This window comes from Stigmatopora argus, chromosome 10 (genome assembly GCF_051989625.1).
Source record: "Stigmatopora argus isolate UIUO_Sarg chromosome 10, RoL_Sarg_1.0, whole genome shotgun sequence".
NCBI lineage: Eukaryota > Metazoa > Chordata > Actinopteri > Syngnathiformes > Syngnathidae > Stigmatopora > Stigmatopora argus.
The window spans coordinates 4689781-4713676 of NC_135396.1; the positions used below are offsets into that span (position 1 = coordinate 4689781).

Consider the following 23896-nt stretch of genomic DNA (forward strand, 5'->3'; position numbering starts at 1 on the left):
TTTCACTGCGAATAATCACTACCAACCCTCTGGTCCTAAAATGGACTGGACATCTCTGCATCAATGGCAGCAATGAGTTAATATGGGAGAAAAGTTTTATAAAATGCTGTATATTGTAGTGAATTCCCTCTGCTTTATACTTCAGACAGTTCAACTATACAAACGAGGACCCCTGACTATTCACAAGGGAGCCTGACTCAATAATAAAAGTACTTTGGATCACGGAAGCATACGGTTGGGAGGAAAAGTAGCAGCTGGTGAAAACATTTAACAATAAATATGCATGAGCATATGGTTATTTTTAATGGAGTGAAGGCACTGTATGCTTGTATATATATATATAGGCATACAAGCATATTCAATTAGATTCCACTATTTCCAAAAATGACGTCTAATTGTATAGTAATGTCCAATAATGTGCAGTAGCTACGGCAACCATTCATGCTGACACTCATAGCTAATGGCAATACAGGATTGACACTTCCATCTAATTTAGTAATAGTTTTCTCTTTAAAACATAAAATAATAATGAGAAAACGTTCAGAAAATCTCTAACGCTAAAACCCTAGATAATTTTTCAATTACAGTTTTGTCGGAGAAAGAGCCTCGTGTCTCTCCTTTGATAAGTTTTTCTTTAGTTTCCACGAGTTGTGCAGCATGTCAAAGCCGTCTGTGCGGGAATCCTCACCAGAGACCAATCAATGACTAAGGGCTGCAAAGTCTCGCCATCTCCACTTTGATGGGAAGCACCGCCCTCGTGATGAGACTATTACGATCCTTCCCCGCGGTGACAAGGCATGGCCTCGCTTGCCTGCCAGCTCGATTCACTGCCCATAATCGTGGCTCCTCAGAGAACCATTCCTCAGATGAGCACGTGATAACGTTCTAATGAGTCCGTGGATGCAACTATGGCCGGAAAAAGTTGACCAGCAGGTTCTTAAGAGACAAAAAGTTCCTTGAGTTTTCTGGAGGCTGGTGATGTAGAGCCTGTTTTATCTTGGCTCCATCTATTTGAACTGGGATGTGACATTGAGTGATATCGTTTCACTACCACTGGGGGCGCCAGAGGTCCAATCCAGTTTAACTGCAGGGCAAACATTTAGATTTTGATGTCAGCATGTTGCATAAATTGACAGATATTGATGATCATCATAAAACAGCAACCTATAGGATATTGGCACACAGCCTCAGGAACACATAAGAAAACCTTAGGCAGTCATCAGTTTATTATAACGTCTACAAATTCAAATTCAAACCAGCAGATTATTATATATTTCAAAATAGTAATATTCTAGTTCAGATGACAAAATTACCCAACATAACTACAATTTAAATTGCATATTCTTAGGATTTTCAAATGCTGATTTCAAGCAGCAAGCGTTATTAACCCACGCCAATACTTTTTACATGGTCAAGATTAGCAATGATGCTAACGGATTTTTGGTTTACAATGGTATATCCATGAGGCTAGATTTTTCAAGGCGGAGTCGGCGGCGTAAGTAACTGAGCAGAAAGGGCAACTGGGCCAACGCCAGTTCTAATAGGCACGTATCTAGCCATAATACATGGCGTCTATATGAAAGTAGCATAACGGCGTGCAGAGAAATACAATTAAGTGAGCGGTTACATCTGATCTTATATACTATTGATGGTTAGGGATCTCAACGTTATACCAACTTGACGATGCTATATTGTTATTTTAACCACAAAGACATTAGACATTGCAAATAACTTACTGTATTTGACACGAACGCGAAAGCGTGATGGCTTAACGTCAGCCGCATGGAAGAGGCTTACTTCCTCCAGATGATGAATTACGTAGTAATATTTCAAGGTCAAACAAGGTGATTGATTGGTTTCTGAAGGCAAAGGGCGTGGACAAGATTTGTCGACCAATCAAATTCGATTGAACGCACGCAGAAAATTTACGGCCGTCTGTGACATGAAGTAAACAAATTCATAATATAATATATATTTAAAAAACGATACATGTATTCAAATGAAATAAAAAGAAAACTATTTAAACATTGATTTAGATGAGCACACGTAGTTTTACTTCTGTAATTCACAATAGGATTGATTAAACCAGAGTTTTATGTTGAAGTATTGATTCCTCAATATATTTCTTTTTAAGGCTCCTTTTATGCGATAGTGCACAACTTAATTACATTGAGAGCCTTATTTCTCCTGTAAGAAAATGGCAAAAATATCTTACAACCTTGCAATGCAAGTGCACTTTAAAAATGTCATCAAAACAAAATAACATTTTTATATGAAAACGACCCACTGAACTCTTTCATAACGTGTATTGAAACTAAATCCACAGCAGATTTTCAAATGTGTCCCGCAGACGCCGCTGTGACATTACAATTGATTTACGATAAGTGAAAAACAGTCAAGCGTGCACACCACTCCTCCCCGATGGCGCACTTGACCTTGACTTATTTGCCAACCTAAGCGTGAATAAGAATAAACATCGTGCATGTTATTCTGCCAATCTACCTCCCCCCCAAAAATTGTTCTGAATAAATAACAAGGTGTCTTTTCAGTGGCAAGCGATCAACTGTGGGAAAAGCTGTACAGAAAATGAATGGATGAATGAGTGTGTTTTCAGGCCTTTACAGTCTCCCCATTCAATTGTCCATGTTCACTATTATTTTCTAGGTAGCAGCAACTTTCATTCCGCTGCACACTATTCACGGTTTCACTCGATATAGAAGCGATTCCTATTGCTTTCTGCAGCACGCAAACATCTGCGCCTTCCTGTCAGCTCAGTCGGGGTCCAGAGCGCCATGATAAATACGTCACGGGGCATCAAGCTCCTACACAGCCCCTCAGGTGCAACCGTCTCTCAGCGAGCGCTGTTTGAGGCCTGCACTGTCGTCATGGCCTCTAATCCACCGGAATGTGGACGCGGTTGTAGTCAAACTGAGCGTGGCAAACGGTCGGGGATGATTATACGAGTGTCATGAACTACCTGGATGTCTTGAAAGGCGCTTTGAAATTAAATGTATTATTATTACCTGTGTCTAATAGTTAAAAACAGCGACTACTCAGTTGTTTCATTAAATAGCAATGTCTCCTGAGAGCCTACATAACTATCAAGTGTTAAATTCATAACCGAGTAAACCCCGCAGGGTAGAAGACTGAACCCCACTGCGTTTGCATTTACCTGCTGCTAAATGGGTGATGGTATAAATTCAATAAGGTGAGATGTAGAGCTGGTCGTGGGTGGTAAGAAATATGTCAGCGGCTTCAATATGCTGCTGTAGAATTCTCAAAAGGTTAGAAATGGAGTGGTCAGAGTTGAGTTTTTGTATTACTCTACCGTAATATGCATAATATGCCATGCCAAAATGTCACTTCATTGGAGTTTTTGGAAAATTTACAGTGTTTTCAAATTGTATTCAAGAAATTGCAGCAACCACGCAATTATACGTAGCTAAATTGCCTCTATAAATCACAAGAGGAAGAAATGAAAACTCATGCATACATACAATATACATATCCCAACCCAGAGGCGGAATTAATGTGAACAGGGTCTGGGGGCAATGGATGTCAACGGCCCCCCTCGGTGAAAGCAGAAGTATTTTAACAGTCAAACACTAATTTGCAGGGGTACATTAACCAACCAATTCGAAATTTGACCTTGAAGAAAGATGGAGTCAGTTTTGGATTTTGTAGTGTTTGGCTGCTACGACAAGACAGAACTTTGCTATCAATATCCATGCAAATGTCAACTGCTAAACTGCCTAAAAGAGAAGCACAATTTTAAACTTTTGCATTAAAAAAATAGCATTTGCAGTCAGTCTGGATGCCGACTCTATGAGTTTTAAGATGTTTGAATCACCCAAAATAACTCCTTGCCCTACACGGAGTTCCAAAAAAGAAAGAAATGTCAAATCGATGTAAGGTTTTAACCATTGAAAATGTGTATATTGGCACTTTCGAGCCCTGAAAAAACACCTGTTAGAGGTCTTTTTCACTTCACCACATGCACTTCGCTTTTTATGTGCAGTCCCAGCAGGACGTGATCACCGTTTTGAGCAAATCTGGCAACCTAAAAATCGATGAATGCATCCCCCCCGCCATTGTCGCTGGTGGACATTTATTTTGAATAACTACACAAGGCTTGAAACAGCAATTGAAGCCTTGTTTTTTTTACGGGGTGGCCTGTCGTGTTAGTATGCTCTTCTTGAACGAGTTAGTCACGCATACCAAAGGGAGCAGGTGGGAATTTAAAAGGCTGAGAGGGCCACCTGGAGTAGGAATTTTAAAAACAATGGCTGACAAACAAGCGTGAGCTCACTCGCCTTCATAAATCATAATAGAAAGATCAAAAATATCAATCTACCTATTGCTGGTGGTAGTACTACAAAGAAACCCAGCCACTGTCGGCATCCCAATTCAGGTATTTAGTGGCCTTTATCGCCTCATTGGCGAATTATGTGGACCTTATGTGTGTGTAAAACAGCAATCTGTTTGCAATTAATCTACAAAACACCCCTTACAGCACCAACACACACATGCACACACACACATTTGGGTAAATGGTGCAGGGCAGGCCAATAAAAAGACAGAAATGCGCCTTAATGGAGTTCATAAATCTGTATTTCATGCTGCCAACTGAAAGGGGGGAGCCCCTCCCCCCCTTTTATTGGAGTTAGGAGTTAACCTCGTTAAAGTTTCCAGAGCTGGCTCCTTTGGGAACTGGAGCTTGCTGATGTCACCTACTTTTTTTTTGCAAGTACATACTGAGTTCTCTTGAGGGGACTTCTCACATGACCACTTTGTCCAAAATGGAGTGAGGGTAGTTGCTGTTCTACACCAGCCAATAGAGGGCAGCACCTGATTAGCTAGCTCATGGGAGAGGGGGTGAATACTTTATACTTAGGTTGTCTAACTTTTTTTTGTTACAGGGTAGATTGGAGTTTGTTTTTCTTTGGATCTGCCAAAGGAGAATGTTTTCCTACTACGGCTTGTACAATTAATCGACAACTATCCAATAAGAAAATGGCAACCGAGTCGCTTAATCTGGATGAGACCCTAAAAAACTAGGATAATCCATTTAATGGCAAATCCTACTTGTTTTTTTTAAAATTATGTGTGTTTAGGTTCACATTGTAATGAACCTTTTGAAAACTATCAGTATTTAAAACCACTCAACCTACCACACTTTTTTTCCAATGCAGTTTTTGTATTGAGGTCATTGTTGAGTCACTCTATATCACATGTGTCAAAGTGGCGGCCCGGGGGCCAAATCTGGCCCGCCGCATCATTTTGTGTGGCCTGGGAAAGTAAATCATGAGTGGCGGCTTTCTGTTTTAGGATCAAATTAAAATGGAGAGTATAGATGTATATTAAATTTCCTGATTTTCCCCCTTTCAAATCAATAATTGTAATTTTTCAATCCATTTTTTCTGTGTTTTTAGTTCAAAAATCATTTTGTAAAATCTAAAAAAATATATAAAAAAGCTAAAATAAACATTGTTTTATATCTATAAAAAACTGAATATTCAGGGCTTTTAATCCAGTTCTTTTAATCCATTTATAAAAAATCTATCTAAATTCATCTAAAATGGTCCGGCCCACATGAAATCGAGTTGACGTTAACGCGGCCAGCGAACCAACCCGAGTCTGACACCCCTGCCCTATATTTCAATGTTATTTTTCCTCCAATCATTTCTGCTTTTAAAAATACATATTTAATTTTTATCCATTTAAATTTGATGTACAAACAAAAAGGAAAACAAATTAAAATCACTGATTCAAGTCATGTAAAGATCAGACTACCCTGACATATCATAACGTGTCCTATCTTGTCTCTTCCCGTCCTACCGGTTATTTGGCGCACCCCCTCGGAAAGAAATCAATGAATACAATGAAAAAATATCCGAATTTAAAACGACACCTGACGACATAGTGCCGCAAGCATTTCCTGTCTTTATGTTGTTCTCTGCGTCACCCCCGCCACCACACGGCTGAATAAACATCCACTGAGCTCTCGTTACAGGCCCCCCGCGGACTTAACAATTGCTGGCTCAACTGTACATCCAAGCAATGTGGACAACTAATCAGCCCGCGAGGAATAATCGTGCTGGAAATGAAGTTTAGGCCCTTCGGCTGGACGGCGATCATTGACCAGTCGGCGGAAGGTCGCGGCGAGCGCGACACGGATGATGTTGATGAAGCAAATGGTCAACTACCTTTTTTAACTCATTCAAATTGCCGTTATTGGCAGCCAATGAGTTAATTATTTGGGTGCCTTTTTAAGGGTATTGCAGTCAATTTGGGGTATTTGTGTTGGTTTTGAGGGAGTCATTTAGTTCATTTAAGAGTATGTTAGTAATTTATAGGGAGTAGTTTAGAACCTTTATCAGTCATTGGGCGTCTATAGGGAGTATTTAAACAGATTAAAGACCATAAGATAAATTTTAGGTACTACTGAGGTACACTTGGGAGTATTTAGGTAACTTCAAGAAAGTATTTCTGTAGAATGAAGATAAATCTAGCTTAATAGAGTATTTTATTGGATTTAGGAGTGTTTAGGGCCCTGAGCTACAATTGCGAGTATTTAAGTAACTGCAAGAAAGTATTTCAGTAGGTTGAAGTTCACCTTTGTGAATCATTTAATGGGATTTGGGAGTGTTTAGGACACGTTCAGGAAATATTTCTGTATTTATGCGCATTTTATGGAGTATATGAGAAACGAGTAGAGAGTATTTTAAGAGTTTTGTTAGTGTTTAAGTCTCTTTAAAGAGTATTTTAATGATTTTAGTAGTAGTATTTAGGTAACTGGTAGGAGTATGAGTAAATTTAAGAGTATTTTAGTAACTAATAGGTAGTGTAGTAGATTTGTTAGTGTTTAAGTAGGAGTATATGAGTGAATTTAAGAGTATTTTAGTAACTAATAGGTAGTGTAGTAGATTTGTTAGTGTTTAAGTGTCTTTAAGGAGTGTGCCTTTAGTCGTAGTAGTATTCAGGTAAGTATTTCTGTACGGTCAAGACATATTGTAAGTATTTCAGTATATTGATGATTATGTTGGTCAGTTGTTGATTACACCGAGTAATCTTTTAGCCATATTGTCCACGAAAACTGGGGTCTACTGTTTTTTCACGTTGGTGATCATGGTGGTCCTCAGATAGCCAAGTATTTTTGGAGGTCCTAAAATTTGAGAGGCACTACTTCAATTTCTCAATGACACTCCACTTGACTTTGCTTTGTACTAGAAAAGAGTGATTCCATTTCAGGCCAGCTAAAAAGATCTGCCCTTCTCTATCAACTAGGGGGCGCCGATTCCTTCTTGGCAAGTAAAAGCCCCATCACGGGCAGCCCCCAAAATGAACCTGTGCTCAAAAAAAGTATGTCAATGTCATATTATCTTCCTGCTGCTCTGATTCGACACACAGGACCCCCGTTACAGTAGCCAGGGAACAAGTGCATGCATCATCACTAATCTCCAAACCAGATTCCATGGCTCCATCAAATGAGCTCCTTCTCACTCCCTTCTTCCCCTCCTTCTTCTTCTTCCCCTTTCATGTCCCAGCCTCCATGTTTGGAATGTTAATGCAAGCATCCCTTTGCTCTTCCTCACGCATTCTCTCTCGGAACATGTCAGCAGAAAGACTCGCCGCTCGGGTCACGGCTAATTTTCTCTGGCCAGTTAAAAGCCAGCGTATCGGCTAACTTGTGTTCCACGCAGACACTTTTCAATTGGAGGATTTAGAGAGAAGGGTGGGGTGCGGATTATTATGGCCGCCCCACAAGTCCATCTTCCCCTTTTGCTAAGCCGCCGTGTCGCCACACAAGAGCAGGACATTTGTATTCTGTGTCGGAAGTACAGTAAGGGAATGCCGGCGTTTCCGGATGACTCATCAGGTGTGCTGTGCAAAATTTGCTGAAGCCTGAGGTTCTGAAAGATGAGCTTTTCTGCATACGTTCACTCACTTTTTGGAGTTACTAAAGCAGTTCTAACCTGCTCTGATTATTGGAACGCACATTATTTTGGAGTCAGCCATCAAGCAACACTACTTGGTTCCAAATTGCTGCTGCTCAAATAGTCATTCGTTGGAAGCGGAATAACTATTGTTAATCATTCCATGAAATGGAAACTGCTAGATCAGGCGATAGGTGTCCGATCCATTTGAATTTTCCATGTATGGATGCCAGTGAGTAAATTGGATGTAAGCACAGAATTTACTATTCTGTTCTTACGTCAACAGTTAATTTCTCCAGAAACTTAAATACCGTATTTTCACGACTATAAGGCGCTCTTAAAAGTCTTAAATTTTCTCCAAAATAGACAGGGCGCTTTATATATGGAAAAAAAATAAAATGTGTCATTCATTGAGGGTGCGCCTTATAATGCGGTGCGCCTTATAGTCGTGAAAATATGGTATGCCAAATTCAAAAGATACATTTATTCATTTTCAAGGCAATCACTATGATGGATGACCAGGACCAAAACATTTAATTATGTGATTTATATCATCATTTATATCAAGCCATCCCTTGACCAAATGCATAAGAAACTTGTCAAAGACAAAGTCAGATGTTGGCAAAATTCTATTGTATAAAGACAAAACTATTTTGGCAAAACCTCCGTCGATTGTTAACAGATAATAACCAATTTGTCAAATTAACACCTATTCATTTATGAATTCACACCACCACTATCATCCCTCCTACGATCTACTTTTTTCTCTCCTATCTATTACATATCTATTTTTATCTAGCATACTATTGCCTTCACCTGCTCATTAACCCAATTCAAAGTGGCCCATTTGAAGCTAATAAACAACGGTGCGGAAATCATCGCGACTTAATGACCCATCGGTGACAACAGCACAATGCAATTAGCTGCTAGCGACACAGTCGAATGTGTTGAAGTCGCATCGGGCTTTGTCGTTTTAATGACCTGTTCCACTGCACGAATTAGATGCCATAAAAGTGGGGAAAAAAGTTAGTTTGCAAGATTAAAAAAAAGGCAATGACATTGTAGTTTTTATCTTTATATTGCATACCTTTTCATCAGGAATTCAAAATATAAATGCATGGAGCTAAAGCAACGCCAAAAGTATTGTAATCTGAAAAAGAAAGAAATTAACCCAAAAATTACTTTTGAAACTGAAAGTTAATGGCTTGTATTTTATTTCGGTTAAAAAAAAAGCATGTTTTTTTAGTTTGAAAATCTTTTTTTTCAGGTTAAATTGTTTTATTTTCATCTAGGGTGCTGAAGCCACGCCCCCATACCAAAACAGGGCCAAATGTTTTGCAACAAACAACCAGAAAAAAAGGTCTAAAAATGAAATAAAACAATCTGAGAGCAAAAGAGGAACCTTAATATTCCAATTTGAAGAAAAAATGACAATACTTTTGGCCTCGAAGGCCATAATAATTTGCGTCAGTTAGCCTGCTAAAAACCTTGACATGAAGGTGACATTATTCCACAATTTATCAATAACAAATCTACCAATCATTCTCATTACCCTCCCTTGCGCTAAATTAGAAAGAGAGGAAATATCAACATCAATCATTTACAACGCGGCGCAGTCCCCTTCATGGATACTCTTTATTCACATTTTTTACACCTTTGCGTCAATCACTCAACGTTAAACGAATATGAATTATAATTAGAGTGCACGCAACGTTATCGGGATTGCATTTTGGACTGTGGCGAAAAAATACCGACTACCCCAATAAAATCCTTTTGTCACAACTGAGGGAACAAATTCATTTCAATTAAAGGAGCTGGTCTGAAATATTGCTTGCCAACATGACAGATAACACGCATACCCGCGCACACAAGCACACACACTGAAAGGCCACTTTATGAAACATAATCACGGATATTCACATATTATCCGAGTTTAATATGAGGTCACGTCAGCAGTGAATAAAGTATAATATGGGTTACATCAAATACTTGGAAAAAACGGAGGTAAAGATGAAAATACTTATTATGTGTATGTATGAAAACTCTAATAAGTAAGTGGTCATTGCTTGGCGTATTTTATCTGGAGCATGACCCTCACATTGAACAAGAGATTATTGTACTGTTGTGAATATATGAATTATTCATATCATAGAGGCTAGTGAGTATATTCAGTCTGGCCGAAGTACTGCATTAAAAATATATATTATTACACTGCATGCGTGGGCAGATAGAAAAAATAAGTGTTGGCAGTATTCATGAGTTGTAAAGACTGATTTTTAACTCATCAGATGCAGTGACGGGCTGTCAGGGCCTTCAAGGCCTTCTCTGCTGGCCTAAGAAATATCTGAATCATATATTATATTTTGTCCATCAATACTTATTAAATAATTCCAAATTGTCTGTTAGCTTCCTTTCATTGCTTTTCCCCCTGGTTGCACTGGCCTGGTTTTAATGTCTGAAAAGCTCCAGTATTTGTATTTAATCATTAAATGCTGCTAGGAAGTGGATTTTACCCCATTTTTATGCATTGATTTATTGATTATTTTTTTATGTGTCGCAGCTGTAGCTGCAGTCGAGGTTTTATAGCCATAAAATAGTTAAGGGCTGGATTGATTCGTTGAAGGCGCTACAAGAAAATGCACGGACCACCACTGATTAGATGCCAGTGGGAGTCCTCCATTTGGATTGGGATGGGGCCCTCCCAGTTTAAAATCCCACTTTACTCAATTGAATCGATTGGACTCCACTGAGCTGCAACCCAGTAAAAGTGTGACCTACATGACGCCAAATGTGTTTATCAATCTGCATGCCAGGTCTTTATGAGGTTATTATTATTATTTGGATCACTGAAAATGTCATATGAAGTGTTAAGAGGAAACAAAAACAACTAAAAAAATAAAAGAAAACACCCCGAGGCCTGGATATCTTTCTTTCCTTCTATCTAAGGGAATGAAGACCAAAACAAATAAAGGATGGTGGTCTCCCAAGAGATACAATCTTGACTTCATGGTCCCATCACCTGAAAGTAAACAAACACGTTTTCCAATCCTAACATGTCCACACTTATACTCTTGTTATCGTTACCAAACAGTTTCTTTTTCGTGGAATGTTTAAGCATAGCCATTCCTTTCTCTCAATGACATTTTTCAATTCTCAACTCATTCCCTGCCATCAATCTAGTGAGCGGTCGCCGCCGACCTCAAAGGGACTGTACGTCTATCGTCGTCAAAGCAGTCAAGGAGCTCCATTTTAACAACTTTGCACTAACTTATTTTGTCACGATCAGTCGCTACAGATGTTTTTTGTCGGATATGCGTTAACAGCTCGTGAAAAAGACAAAACATCGTAATGACATGACATCATCAAGTGCACCAAAATGTGAAAATGTGGCTTTTAGGACAGCTTTCATCCAGACTGGGCTGTATAAACAAATAATAAAGGCAGTTTAAACAGGCTGTGTGCTGCTTGACTGGAAGGTAAAGCTTCCCGACGCGCCTCTAACGCGCACTCGACTATGATTTATGGGATGCCGGGGGTACTAGAAAAAAAGCACTCGTGCTCACCAAATTTGGCAAAAGAAGACAATTGGCGGTGACAAAACGTAAACCTTGGAGGTGAAGAGGTAGAAAACATGATTGAAGAATAAGCAGCAGAGTGCTCAAGTGTGGCAAAATACATGAAAGCTACAAAAAGTGTAATAAAATCCAATCAAAATGGCTCCTTTCCACTAATGGGGCAAAGGAGGAAGAAATAGAATTTGACATGGAAGAAAACAAACAAGCTGAAGAACACTTTGAAGCCAACTTAAATAAAGTGTTAGCGTAAGCAGAGTGTCGTTGTGGCTTACAGCTGTTAGCACCGACTTTTATTTGGGGAAGAAGAATGAATCTTGATTCTTGCAAAGAAGCAACCGTTTGGAGCGAAAATAAAACACTAAGATGAAGTACGTTTCTTATTCAATAAACATGTTTAGTCCACTTCTCAAAAAAGCCGCTAATGGGGCGAAAAGGCAAGCTACAGCCTGCTTGCCTTTGGGTAAATGCAATTGCGTTGATTTTTGGAGACGAAAAGAAATAAACAAGATCGTAAACAAGGTCAAACAGAGAAGTCTCATTGCTTCTAAAATTGCGAGCAGCCTGCCATCTATTTTTTTAGGTTTAGCGACTTGATTTTAGCAGCAAATAGTCTTACGAAAGAAGGTTTTAACTAAATTCGCTATTTAAATATCATTAAAACTGGGATTTTTTGGGGGAGAATCACAATTCTAACTCATTTTGTTGTACACATTATATTTACAATAAATTTTACTTGACAACATTTTATTATTATGTTAAATCTCCCTCCCAAACATAGTTTAAGAATGCATGCTTTTAGCTGCTAGCTTGCTAGTTTTGCTACAAACTGGGACAAATAATCTGGATAAACATGCCTAATTGAGAATGTATTGCATAAAGTTGGATTTTATAAGTGTCTTAATTAAAGCGGACTAAAATTGCAAGGACAATATGCTCCAATATAATTGTGTTTTTGGAGGTATGGCTACACAAAAAGCACTTTTTTGGACAGTTCATTGCTAAAACCCTCTCAGGCCCAAAAACCTGCACTAAAAGTCAAGTGGGAAGGCCACAAATTAAGATATTTTTAAGACCAAATACTCCTAAAAGTACTATTTTTTAAACATTTTTTCCCTCTGTAACATTCAAAGAGACGCTGGGCTCGTAAAGTGTGACTGTGGTGTTTGCAATGGCAACGCTCCGTTCGCTCTGTTCGCTCTCCGGCGCCATTGCGACGCCGCTCATGTCACGCTGATAAAAATGCACGCATATGCGCACATCCATCTTAGCATAAAATGAAGAGGATGAAGGAAAGCTCTTCACACAGCTGCTTTTTCTCTGGCTGTCTTTCGGACTCGTCAAAAACACAAAGCCACAAAGCACGATTTAAAGACTATTACAGTCACTCTCTACTCAATGAATAACTTTTTGAGGGGGGGGGCTTGAGTCTTGACATGCCTGAAAACTTACCAATTTCTGCAATTTGTGGATTTTATGTCATTTTTGAGTCCAGGGGAAAAAATATTTCCCCGTCATAATCCTAACATCAACTATAAATGGCTACCATGTGTAGCCTTAACCGTTTATAGGACATTTATTTAAAAGCTATGAATTTGAAAAATAGTAAATTAACTTTTGTGTGTTATTGGGGGCCATAATTATAGTTAGCAAAGCCTGTTTTTCTTGACTTGCATATAATGAGATAAATATTATTGAAAAGGGCCTGCACAAAAAGTTTAAATCCAGCCTACATCGCACTTCTCAGTTTTAAGACTATTTGTCTAACTGAAATCCAATTTATACTTAATAATAACAAATGCTACTGAGGTTAAATTTCCACAAATGCTCAATAAAGACTACTAGAGAATTCTAAAGAAGACAAAATGTCATGTTACGACGACGAAGCCACTCAAATATTTAGCCGGAAAAGTTGAACAATAAATTATAGCCTTACGAGACTTAATTCTCATTTATCCAAGATCATGTCAAACGTAACATTTCATTTATTTGCTGCCATTGACGACTTAGACGTCTCATCCATTACGACTGGAAGAATTGGCAGCGGTAATTTTCTATCGGCGGCAGGAAATTAGTTGAGGACTATTAAAAAAATAAATAAATCAAATCTCATTCTTTCCAGCAAGCAAAAAAACAGCCAATGACAGCCACAAAAATGTAACTTGACGCTGCAATTCTTGTACAATAAAGAATTTTTTGTTTTTTTTTGCAGGATAAAGATGTGGTCTTGTGCAGGAATGTATATTTATCATGCATATCTTCTTGCCCAAAGGGGGTGGTTTAGGGGGGGATTCTGAGGTGGGGCCATGGGCTAACAAAAACCAGACCTGCCCTCTGATGTTCACTCGAGTTTGCTTTTAAGACAAAAAGGTAGCGACACAAATCTCCCAAATACCTGGTAGCAAATAACGGGTGACTTTTGTGATTTTGCGTGCATACCAGACGAGTCGTCGCCCAGCTAAGCACGACCCCTCCCGCTCTAAAGCCGGCCCCCCCACCCTCTTACTAAGAGACGTTCAAAGGCTTTGCACGGAGCGACTGACTTCCAGTGCTAAATACCGCCGCAGAATCTTAAGACTCGGCTGCGGTCTTTCGAAAAATGATCTGCGGTGGGAAAACTGAGAGGGGTAAGAGCACAGGGGTGGGGGGAGTTCGGGGGACGAGGGTTTTGGGGTGAAGCCTTCCCAAGAAATATAAAATTGAGCAAGTCATTTGCAGTTGAAAAAAAAAATCAGTGTGGTATTACTGTAAAAACATAAAGTTTCCTACCTGGAATGTAAAAACAAAAGCAGCCAATGAGGACAAGCTTTTGGAGTTATTACACAGACGTTTGCCAATTTTTATCAAATCTGCAAAATTTTGATTCGATACAAAAGGTTTTCGATCAATATAGCGTTGCACCCTCTATTGGTTACATAAAGGAGTTTTAACAATTCAATACAGTGATATATCGGGATATTACATTGTACGATTCTTGTATTGATTTAAAATTAGTTTGAATCCATCTTTACATGTGCGTTTTTGGTGGAAATACAAAGTAGATGGCTGCACTTCTACTTATATCCACTAGTAAGCAGCAGTTAGCCGTCATGCCCTGACATGTGGTAATCGCACGAGGGTGGCGTTTCCCAGCTCAAGTCCTATATCAAATTCCATATTGAGTGATACACATCATTTCATATTTACTATCCTACCTTTAAGGTTTGGACTAAAGCTTACTTGCACTAGAGAAGTTCTGTACACAAAACTGAAAATTATACTATCAAGATTATACGTTGTTCAAACAAACATGTTTACTGCTGAATGAGGTTTCAGAAATACACATTTTAGGTCCATTTTGATTCGTTTTTTTCAAAAGTGAGATTCATAAATCCCAATCATCGTCTTAAAGTGTAGTATCGGGATGAAACGATCAAAACATGATACAAATCATATGACAAGATATGAAGCAATACACCCCTATGGTGACGTCTACAAATGTGGAATTCACGCTACAATAAGATCAGTTGTTGTTGGGCCTATCTGTCAATCATTATAAAAACATACAAGGAGCACCCAAAGTTATTTTTTGCGTGTTGGACGAGTCAACCTTAATATTTTTGCGGGAGAGGCAATTGGACTAAAGGTCGGCTTCATTACTGGGATTTCAGAATAAGCCACCATTGTGTGCGTGAGTCATTCCTGCAGCTGCGTTCGTGTCAAACATGCATCGGAGCAAAGAGTGTTATCATTTTTCCTGCCAAAATCGAGACCGTTTTAGAACAGGGCAAACTTCCATTTTTTTTTCTTTTTCTAGTAAACGTGACGAAGAAACGGGGGAAAATATGAAAGAAAGATTAGGACCACTTGGGTGTTATCTGTCATGTTCAGAGGCGGGTTGAGTAGCCAAAGATTAGCGTTACTTCAGAATAATATTACAAGTAAACATTTACTCAAGTACAAGTGAAAAGGAAACAGAATACTTGAGTAACATTGGTATATTTTTCTCCGCATGAACGATTATAATTATGCAGTACTATTACCTATTGCATGACCCTATTAGGCCAAATGAAATTACACAAAAATCATCGAATCAGGATGCCATGAAATGAAAGCGATCTATTTCTAGTTTTCTGTGGTCCATCGGTGCTAAATAAAAACATTAAAAACGGTTTAAATCTGCGCTTTTGGGAAATGTTGACGGCATTGCTCAGTATGGAATACTTTTTTTTTGGTTTTGCTTTAAAGATGTCATGTGATTGTGGATCGTCCTTGTTTGGGCTTGCATTTTTGAAGGACAGCTAAAAAGGTAGCATCAAGGTCAGCATGTGTTTGCTTTGGCTTCCTTGTCCGCCTATGTTATTACAAGGCAGGCGGAGAATAATGAAGGATATTTTTACTGGATCATAATAACATGCTTTTTAATGTTCTTTCTTCTATTCCGTTAACCACAAGCGAGTGATTTCTAAAACTAATAAACAGAGCGCAGAGAAGACAAATCCATTTTGCTTTGCATTTATGTATTCGACGGAGGGAACGATTAGAATTGCTTGTGCGGCGCCTATACGCTTTCCTCTCAAATTGTGGAACAAAAGAATATTCATGATGTGTATGGCAGCTTCTCCCTTTCCGTTGGGTTTTTTTATCCAATATTTAATACCATTACAATGCTTTTAAATGTGTAGGAAGCTATTGCAGCCAATGAATTGACTGGGAAGTGCCCCAAAACTAATCGCAAGTGACACGAATTCAACAAGTACTAATCTTGAAATGGCCCCAAATCAACAGCAGGCAGCACCGAAATGCCTAAAGAAACAGGAAGAAATGATTCAAAATTCACAGGAATTACACAGAAGTGATCAAACTCAAGGCCCAGAGGTCATACAAAGTGCTCAGCCACACCCTTTGCAAAGAAAAAAAATAGGACGAACGCAAATTGCCACAACACGAACGCTAAAGCATGGCGCAAAACCCCACAACATAAACCCCAATTGCCACAACATAAACCCCAATCGCCACAACACAAACCCAATTTCACACAGCCTGAATGTGGCAATTTATCCAGCTTTTATCTTTTTTGAGTTTGCTCAATTGAATTTTGCGGATTCTCCACTGAAACAAGTCCTTCTAAAATAGTGGGCGCAATCCACATTCCTCTTGCCTTACTACAAAAAAAGTGCAGTTGAACACAGAACACGAGACCAAACAGTGCACTGAACAACATAAAAAAAACTTTAACATGTATTAAAAGTCTCCTAAAAGATAATATAGTACTTGGCTTCACTTTGACTACGGTGGCAGACGAACAAAAACGACTGTTTACGGCCTAAAAATCTTGCCCGCAAGCAGTAATAATCCAAATAAATTCGGCGTGACTTCCCGACATTACACCCCAATCGCTCTTATGTTTTTTGCAGTAACTTTTAAGACAGTCCAGATCGTCCAAGCATCTGGTCGCCAACAAACGCATGCAATCCCCGGGATGGTAAGCTCCACTGCAAGCCAACAAAGAGCCACATGGGAACTCTTTGGAGGGCGCTTTAGCGACGTGTCTCCAAAGTGCTCCTGCGATTCCCGCATGATTAGCCATCATAAGCCATCCTTCATGTATTATGATTGATGCTGGACCATGTTTAATCAATGCTTTTAAGACAAAGCAGATGACTAACAGTGTATTCTCTGCCATGCATGTGGGCTTAACTTCATAGCGTTTTTCCTACATGACTCGTAATGGGAGGGCTAAAGCGCTTTTACACAGTAACATTGGCTGCAGTTGACGCTAATATAGGCCCAAATCTAAACAAAATGGTCCAAAATCAACAGCAAGTTATCAGATTTGCCACCAAATTGTAAGGATGTACCCTGGAAGTGCGCCAAAGTTAACAGAAATTGTCCCAACAACAACAACAGACACTGACCTTGAACTCCAAGTCAACAAAAAATGACCCGGAACAGGAAATTACCAGTATTTGCTCGCAAATCAAAATGAAGTGATCTGGAATTGCCCTAAAATTGAAAGGAATCAACCCAAAAACAACAAGAGTTGACCTGGAACTGCCCTAAAGTCCACCAAAATTGACCCAAAAACAGAACTGACCTGGAATTGCCTCAAAGTCACAAGGAAGTGACGAAAATCAATAGAAACAGAGCTATAGAATTCATCGGAAAGTGACTTTATTTACATTAAATGATCAAATTTCTCTATCCATTTAATTACTCGTTGCTTTCTATTTAAGGTGATAGACATCCAATCTATTTGAGCTAGAATAGGCTGGTGGATTGGTCGCCTATCGCCACCAATGTCAGTCACGCAAACCCACCAACAACATTTTCTGCGGTAGTCTTGAGAACTCTGCATGGCGCACAATTGCCATTCTAAATATGAAATTGGCCCACTAAGTGCATCGCCAGAACACAACAGTCAATTTGCGGCAATTTGTAAACCATTCAAAAATTCAAGGCTGACAGGTGCAAAGCTTTTTTTAAGCAAATTTGACAGCCTCTATTTCATTAGCTAGTCAAGTCTAAAGCGTGTATAAGAAAGTATGGTTTCACCTGCTGTCTGAACGTCGTTAAGTGAAACTGGCAAACAACCTGTTCTGTTGATGAATGCCATTCACGTGAAGATAATGAAATAGGATCACAAAATTGCTATGACAATAACGTGTCGTAACTGTCTTTGAAGAGCTTTTGTTTGTGCGATCCACGGGGAAATAAACACAAATAAACACCTGGTAGGAGACAATATTCTGGATATGCACAATTCTCAAGAAACTGGTTGGAAGGCATAGTATACAGTAACGAAGTTTCATCTAATTCACCACACTGAGTGAGAATGACAGAAACATTTACATGCAGCTACTCACTCTTTTTATGGTCTGTTTTTTGGCAGTTACCCAGAATGCAAGCTCATATAAACACTATCAAAACCCAACTACTAACCTTTTCAAACCCAAATTTCTGACAACGTAAAAGGCTAGAGAAATCCCTTTAGACAAGAAAATTCATTTGTGTCCTGGGCATTCGGATTAGATGGAGTTTTTATTTATTTATTTATTTCATATACAATGGTACCTCTACTTATAAAATGAATTGGTTCCAGAAGAGGTTTTATAGGTTATATTATTCATAAATCGCATTTTTACATTGAATTAGCAACATTCATTCCACGATCTTTACTACTATTACTCCCTAAACCCTTGTATATGTAAACGAATATATGGAGAAGAAAAAAATAGAATACAATTACTTATTGAGCCATTAACGTGAAGAAGAAATGCAAAAACGGCGTAGAATTGCGAGTGGCAGCTCATAAACGTACGTAAACACAACGCGACAACTTAAAATTATGTTAAGCACCCTCGGAAAAATTCTAATTTACACAAATTTACTCCAAACACGAATATTGCCATTAATCTGAATATCGTCTGCACGTGAGCATAGTATAGAACGGCGTAGATTTGCGAGTGGCAGCTCGTAAATGTACGTAAACAACGCAACAACTTAAAATTATGTTAAGCACACTCGGGAAAAATTCAAATTTACACAAATTTACTCGAAACACAAATATTGCCATTAACCTGAATATCGTCTGCACGTGAGCATAGTATAGAAGGCAAGACCATCAAAAGTCTGAACGCGACTTAAGTCATGGAATGGTAACATACGGAAAAAAAAATCCAGGTCTGATTTAAGTGTCGGACTCAGCTAAGTATTAGTCCTATTAGTCTTTACAAAATGTCCTACCTTCCTCCAACAAAGACCCTTTAAACACTCACCTTTGTGCACTGTGCATGCGAGTGCGTCTTTTAATTAAAGTTTAGAAGGGGCAGGACACAAGGGGAGGAGGAGCAAATAGAGTGCAAGTTTAATTTAGTCGTACCCTAGTGAAAAATGGGCTCGTTTTCTTGTCTTTATTTCTTTATCGCCGCGCTGAACACAGCTCGTTTATTCTTCAGGCCGATTGGACCTCGAGAGAGAAGAGGGCAAACAGGTGGGGAAAAAAAGTTATTGACATTGAGGGTGAGAGATCCTTTCTCTTTGAATTGGGAAAGTTGCCAGCGAATAGGCGAAACATTAATAATGGGAATTATTTTGATATTATTTTCCAGACTAAAAGTCAGAAATATACAACTTACACTGCAGTGCGACTTATAGCCCGAAAAATATGGTAAGTTGTTTGTATGAATGTTTTTTCTGTTTTTTAAAATATTATTTGTTCAAAATAAATTAAATAAATGTATACCAAATTTTTAGACTTAAAAAATATGATTAACATAGTTAAATATCATTTTTGTTCATAATAACACGAAGAATAAATTAGTGAAATTAATAAGCATGAAAACATGAATAAATAAAAGATAAAGGTCTAAAATAGATTATTTTGAATTTCAAAGTATTTAAATGAAGGGTTATGTAGTCTGGTTTTCATATTTTATTAATGTAATTTCAAAAAATAATCGTTTTTGGTGCAGTTGAGGAAAAAAAAACAGTTTAACTCAAGGTCATTTTCAACAGCGTCAATGACCTCTTGTATGAAAAGAAGCAGTCTGGTGTTTTCAAGGAGAACCTGCGCCTTATGTTAGGCTTTCGCCGGTTTACTCTTTTGTTCATTTGTATTAACGAAAAAAAAGAAAAACACGTTACTCAGAGTAATAAGAATTTGAATGAGAAATTAATATATAAAATTGAATGCATGAAAATAGTCAACAATGTCATTATATGTCCTTAAATATTAAATACACAAGTAACACAAATGAGCTATCGAGACTATAATAATATACCAAATGAGTCATAATTCATTCATTCATTTTCCATTCCACTTACAAGGGGGTGCTGGAGCCTATTCCAGCCAATTGCAGGGCACAATGGGATGAACAATGAAAAATCAAAATGGACTATTATTGATTAATGACTGCTCGTCTGGCTGCATTTTGAACAGTTTGATAAATGCAAAGAAATTCGGGTTAAAATAGTCTGTATTGTTTAAAAAATATAGAGTATTTGATTATTTTTACGCGGGCGCTTAGCACATGGGCCCCACAGTTTTAAGATCGAGGGTTCAATTCCAGGTCTGGACCTTCCTGTGGGAAGTCTGCATGTTCTCCCCGGGCTTGCGTCGGTTTTCTCCGGGTACTCCGGTTTCATCCCACCTCCAAAAAACATGCAGGCTAAGCTAACTGATCAGGCTAAATTGGTATGTGTGATTAGTTATTTGTTTCATTGTGGCCTGCGATTGGCTGGCGACCAATCTAGGGTGTTTGACATCTGGTGTCCCTAGTTAGGTGGGATAGGCTCAAGACCCCCCGCGACACTTGTGAGGATAAGCGGTACAGAAAATATATGATAAATTATCTTTACATGTTTCCATTAGGGTTGCAAATCACTGATTTTGACATTCGGACGGAGAAGATAGATTGGACGTACAAGACAAATTGTGGGTCTGATGTGAGGATATCGGACCAAACTTAACGAGGCCAGATAGACGCAAACGGACGAACGAATGAACAAAGTAACCACGCCGAATTTGTGTCAAAATGAAGAAGAAAAAAAGAGCAAGTTAATGTGCTGCTAAAAAAACGACGTGGGGACTCCAAATGAGAAATATGCCCATGTAATCCATTTTGAAATTGCAGCCAGTTGTTCAGCTCATGAATATAAAAGACATCTTTTCCCAGCGCGTAATTACACCGAGGCTTGGCTAACAGCGCTTCTTTCACTTTGTGCCTCGTGAGAAACATTTAGATAATCAAATCCCCAACATGCGCCTTTGTTGTGTGCGCGTGCACGCAGGCACTTTCAAAAGCGCATGGGTCGTCACGGCGACGGTGATGACGAGCTCCTTCGGAAAAACCGGGAGAAGAAACCCACGCTCCCGACATCTGCTTCCATTTTTCTATGACAAAGAGAAGAAGAAATTCCAAAAGTGCGGTCGCAGCAGCCCACCCCCTTTTCTCCCCTGGCCTCGGGACGGCGAGCTTTCGACGGTGGAAACCCGATCGCTGTTAAAACTTCCCATAAAACGCCGGGAGCGTGGCCAGCGTCAACTAAAAACAACAGACTCGTTTTGGGGGGTTCTTTGGAAGCAACGAGAAGAAAAATGCATCACAAAGTTTGAATCTCAAATAAAAATGGAGGTTTTTGCCCTTTGTTTGAATCCTGACTCTTCGAGAGCACCATTTTCCGCAAATTCGTGACCGAGAGTCGACATCTGTGGACGGATGTCCAAAATGCAAAATGGCCTATGGTCATTTTAGACTATTTGAAACGGCCAATGACACAATTTTTTGCCATTTGCTCAGGATTTCTGTTTTTTTAAAGGTCCAATGAAATACTACAGCACGAAAGCAGACTATTTTGGAGACAAACCCATCCATAAAAGTGACAGAAATGGCTTAATTGTGAAATTAGATCCTTATTATATTTCTTTTCGCAGCTGGCTGTCTAGTGGAAAAAAAACACATGATGTCAAGCCTCGACTAAATTGCAGAATTTGTCGACGCGTGTTTATCTCCCTTTCAAAATAACGCAGTACAAGAAAGCTAAAAAAAAGGATCATCAATTGTGTTGATGATGTCACAACCAGAAAAAGTGGGCGTTCCCTGACGCATTGTTTTGTGTGGAATAAATGCCAAATATGTTTGGATTCATTCAAGTTCATTTTGCTTATCCTCACAGCGTTTGAGGGGTGTGCTGGAGACTATTCGACCAACTACAGTCTGAATTGTTTACGATATGGCGAAAAATTACCAACTTTACACTCAAGTTTATGCAGTGGCAGGCCGTCAGGGCCTTCAAGGCCTTCTCTGCTGGCCTAAGAAATATCTGAATCATATATTATATTTTGTCCATCAATACTTATTAAATAATTCCAAATTGTCTGTTAGCTTCCTTTCCACCTGGTTACACTGCTTCCAAATGTGTGTTTTCATATTGAAGCAATTAACCAATCACATTTCAGCCATTATTTGTTGCCAGGGTCAGAAATCTGCCCCAAAGCCTTCAATCAGTTCTGCGGGCTCTGCCGCTTTAAACAAGCGTCAATAAGACTGTTGCTTTAAGCAATCAGATTTTGAGTTGGCAACACCACAATGTATTGTCGTGGGCGTAGGGATAAGTCATTGCCATGTTGCAGGCGGAGGGATACGTCATCGCTTTCACCAACTATGAGGCTAGTCATTAGCCAGAGCTGTCTTTTCCCGGGAAAATCACCCCCCTGGCCCGGTTGTAATGTCTGAAAAGCTCCAGTATTTGTATTTAATCATAAAATGCTGCTAGGAAGTGCATTTTACCCCATTTTTGTGCATTGATTTATTGATTATTTTTTATGTGTCGCAGCTGTAGCTGCAGTCAAGGTTTTATAGCCATAAAATAGTTTTTGAGGGTTTGTTTTGATTCGTTGAAGGCGCTAGGAGAAAATGCACGGACCGCCACTGAGTTTATGCAGTAATTCAGTAGTAAAGTGGGAAAAGTATCAGAAAATGGCACAATGTTGGAAATACGAACAAAGGCAGGATGTTGAAAGCCATCAAAATAAGTTGCTTCCAACCTCGACTCTTTGCCTTCCAACTTTTTGTGGGCGAAGGAAGTGTAAGGTAGCAGCACGGGGACACGTGTGATCTATTAAACGGGCTAAGATTTCCAGTTCCAGCGGCCCGCTCGCCATCCGTCCTGGATAATTGCATCCTGAGAAGAGATTGCTTTCAGGGATGGCGTAATTGAGTGGCACGTGAGCCTAATCGTTTCTTTCCCTTTGCCAGTCCCTGGAGGCCGTCGGCGAGACGTCGACCCTTTATCTCCGAACCAGACGTGGCGCCCTTAATCAAAGTAAAGCGTCGGGCCGCGGCGATGAACGGGCGATGAATAAGAAGCGACGCACGGCTTTTTCGGCCCACTCCACGCCGATTGCTTTGTTTGTCAGTCCTGCCAAAAGCGACTCATCTAAATTAAGTCGAGCAGCGAATCGTGTCTCGAGAAGTTTCGTTTTCAGGAATACGGGAGGAAAAACTGAAGGTTGGAGTAATTGCGTTTTAATGAAGTGATGTCGAGATGAAATGCAAGGGAAAATATATTAGGCCAGACAAAAACACATCTTTTCATCAAATTCGACTTTGTGTCCAGTCAAAACAGGTGATTTGAGGAAAGACCATCAATCTTATAAGGCGATGACTTTGAAACAGAATAAGGGTGGGGCCGGTCAAAGCAAAGAGAAAGCACTTCTATTATTTGCTACTTTTCATGTTTTGTCGGACAAAAATGCTTGAAATAAGCTAAGTTTCTGACGTTAGCTTTTATTTTGAAGTCTTCCACAGGTGTTGTGAAACAATTGTTTTTCCATCGCATTTTCTGTTTGATGTACCATGTTTTCTGGACTATGCTGGATGTCGGGGGTCTGAATTGACTGTCTAG

General features: G+C 39.2%; 1 protein-coding gene across 5 annotated transcripts in view; it reads right to left on the reverse strand.

Annotated features, from left to right (window-relative positions):
• Positions 1–23896, reverse strand: part of nectin1b (nectin cell adhesion molecule 1b) — a 137884-nt gene that overhangs the window by 31019 nt on the left and 82969 nt on the right. The window lies entirely within an intron of this gene.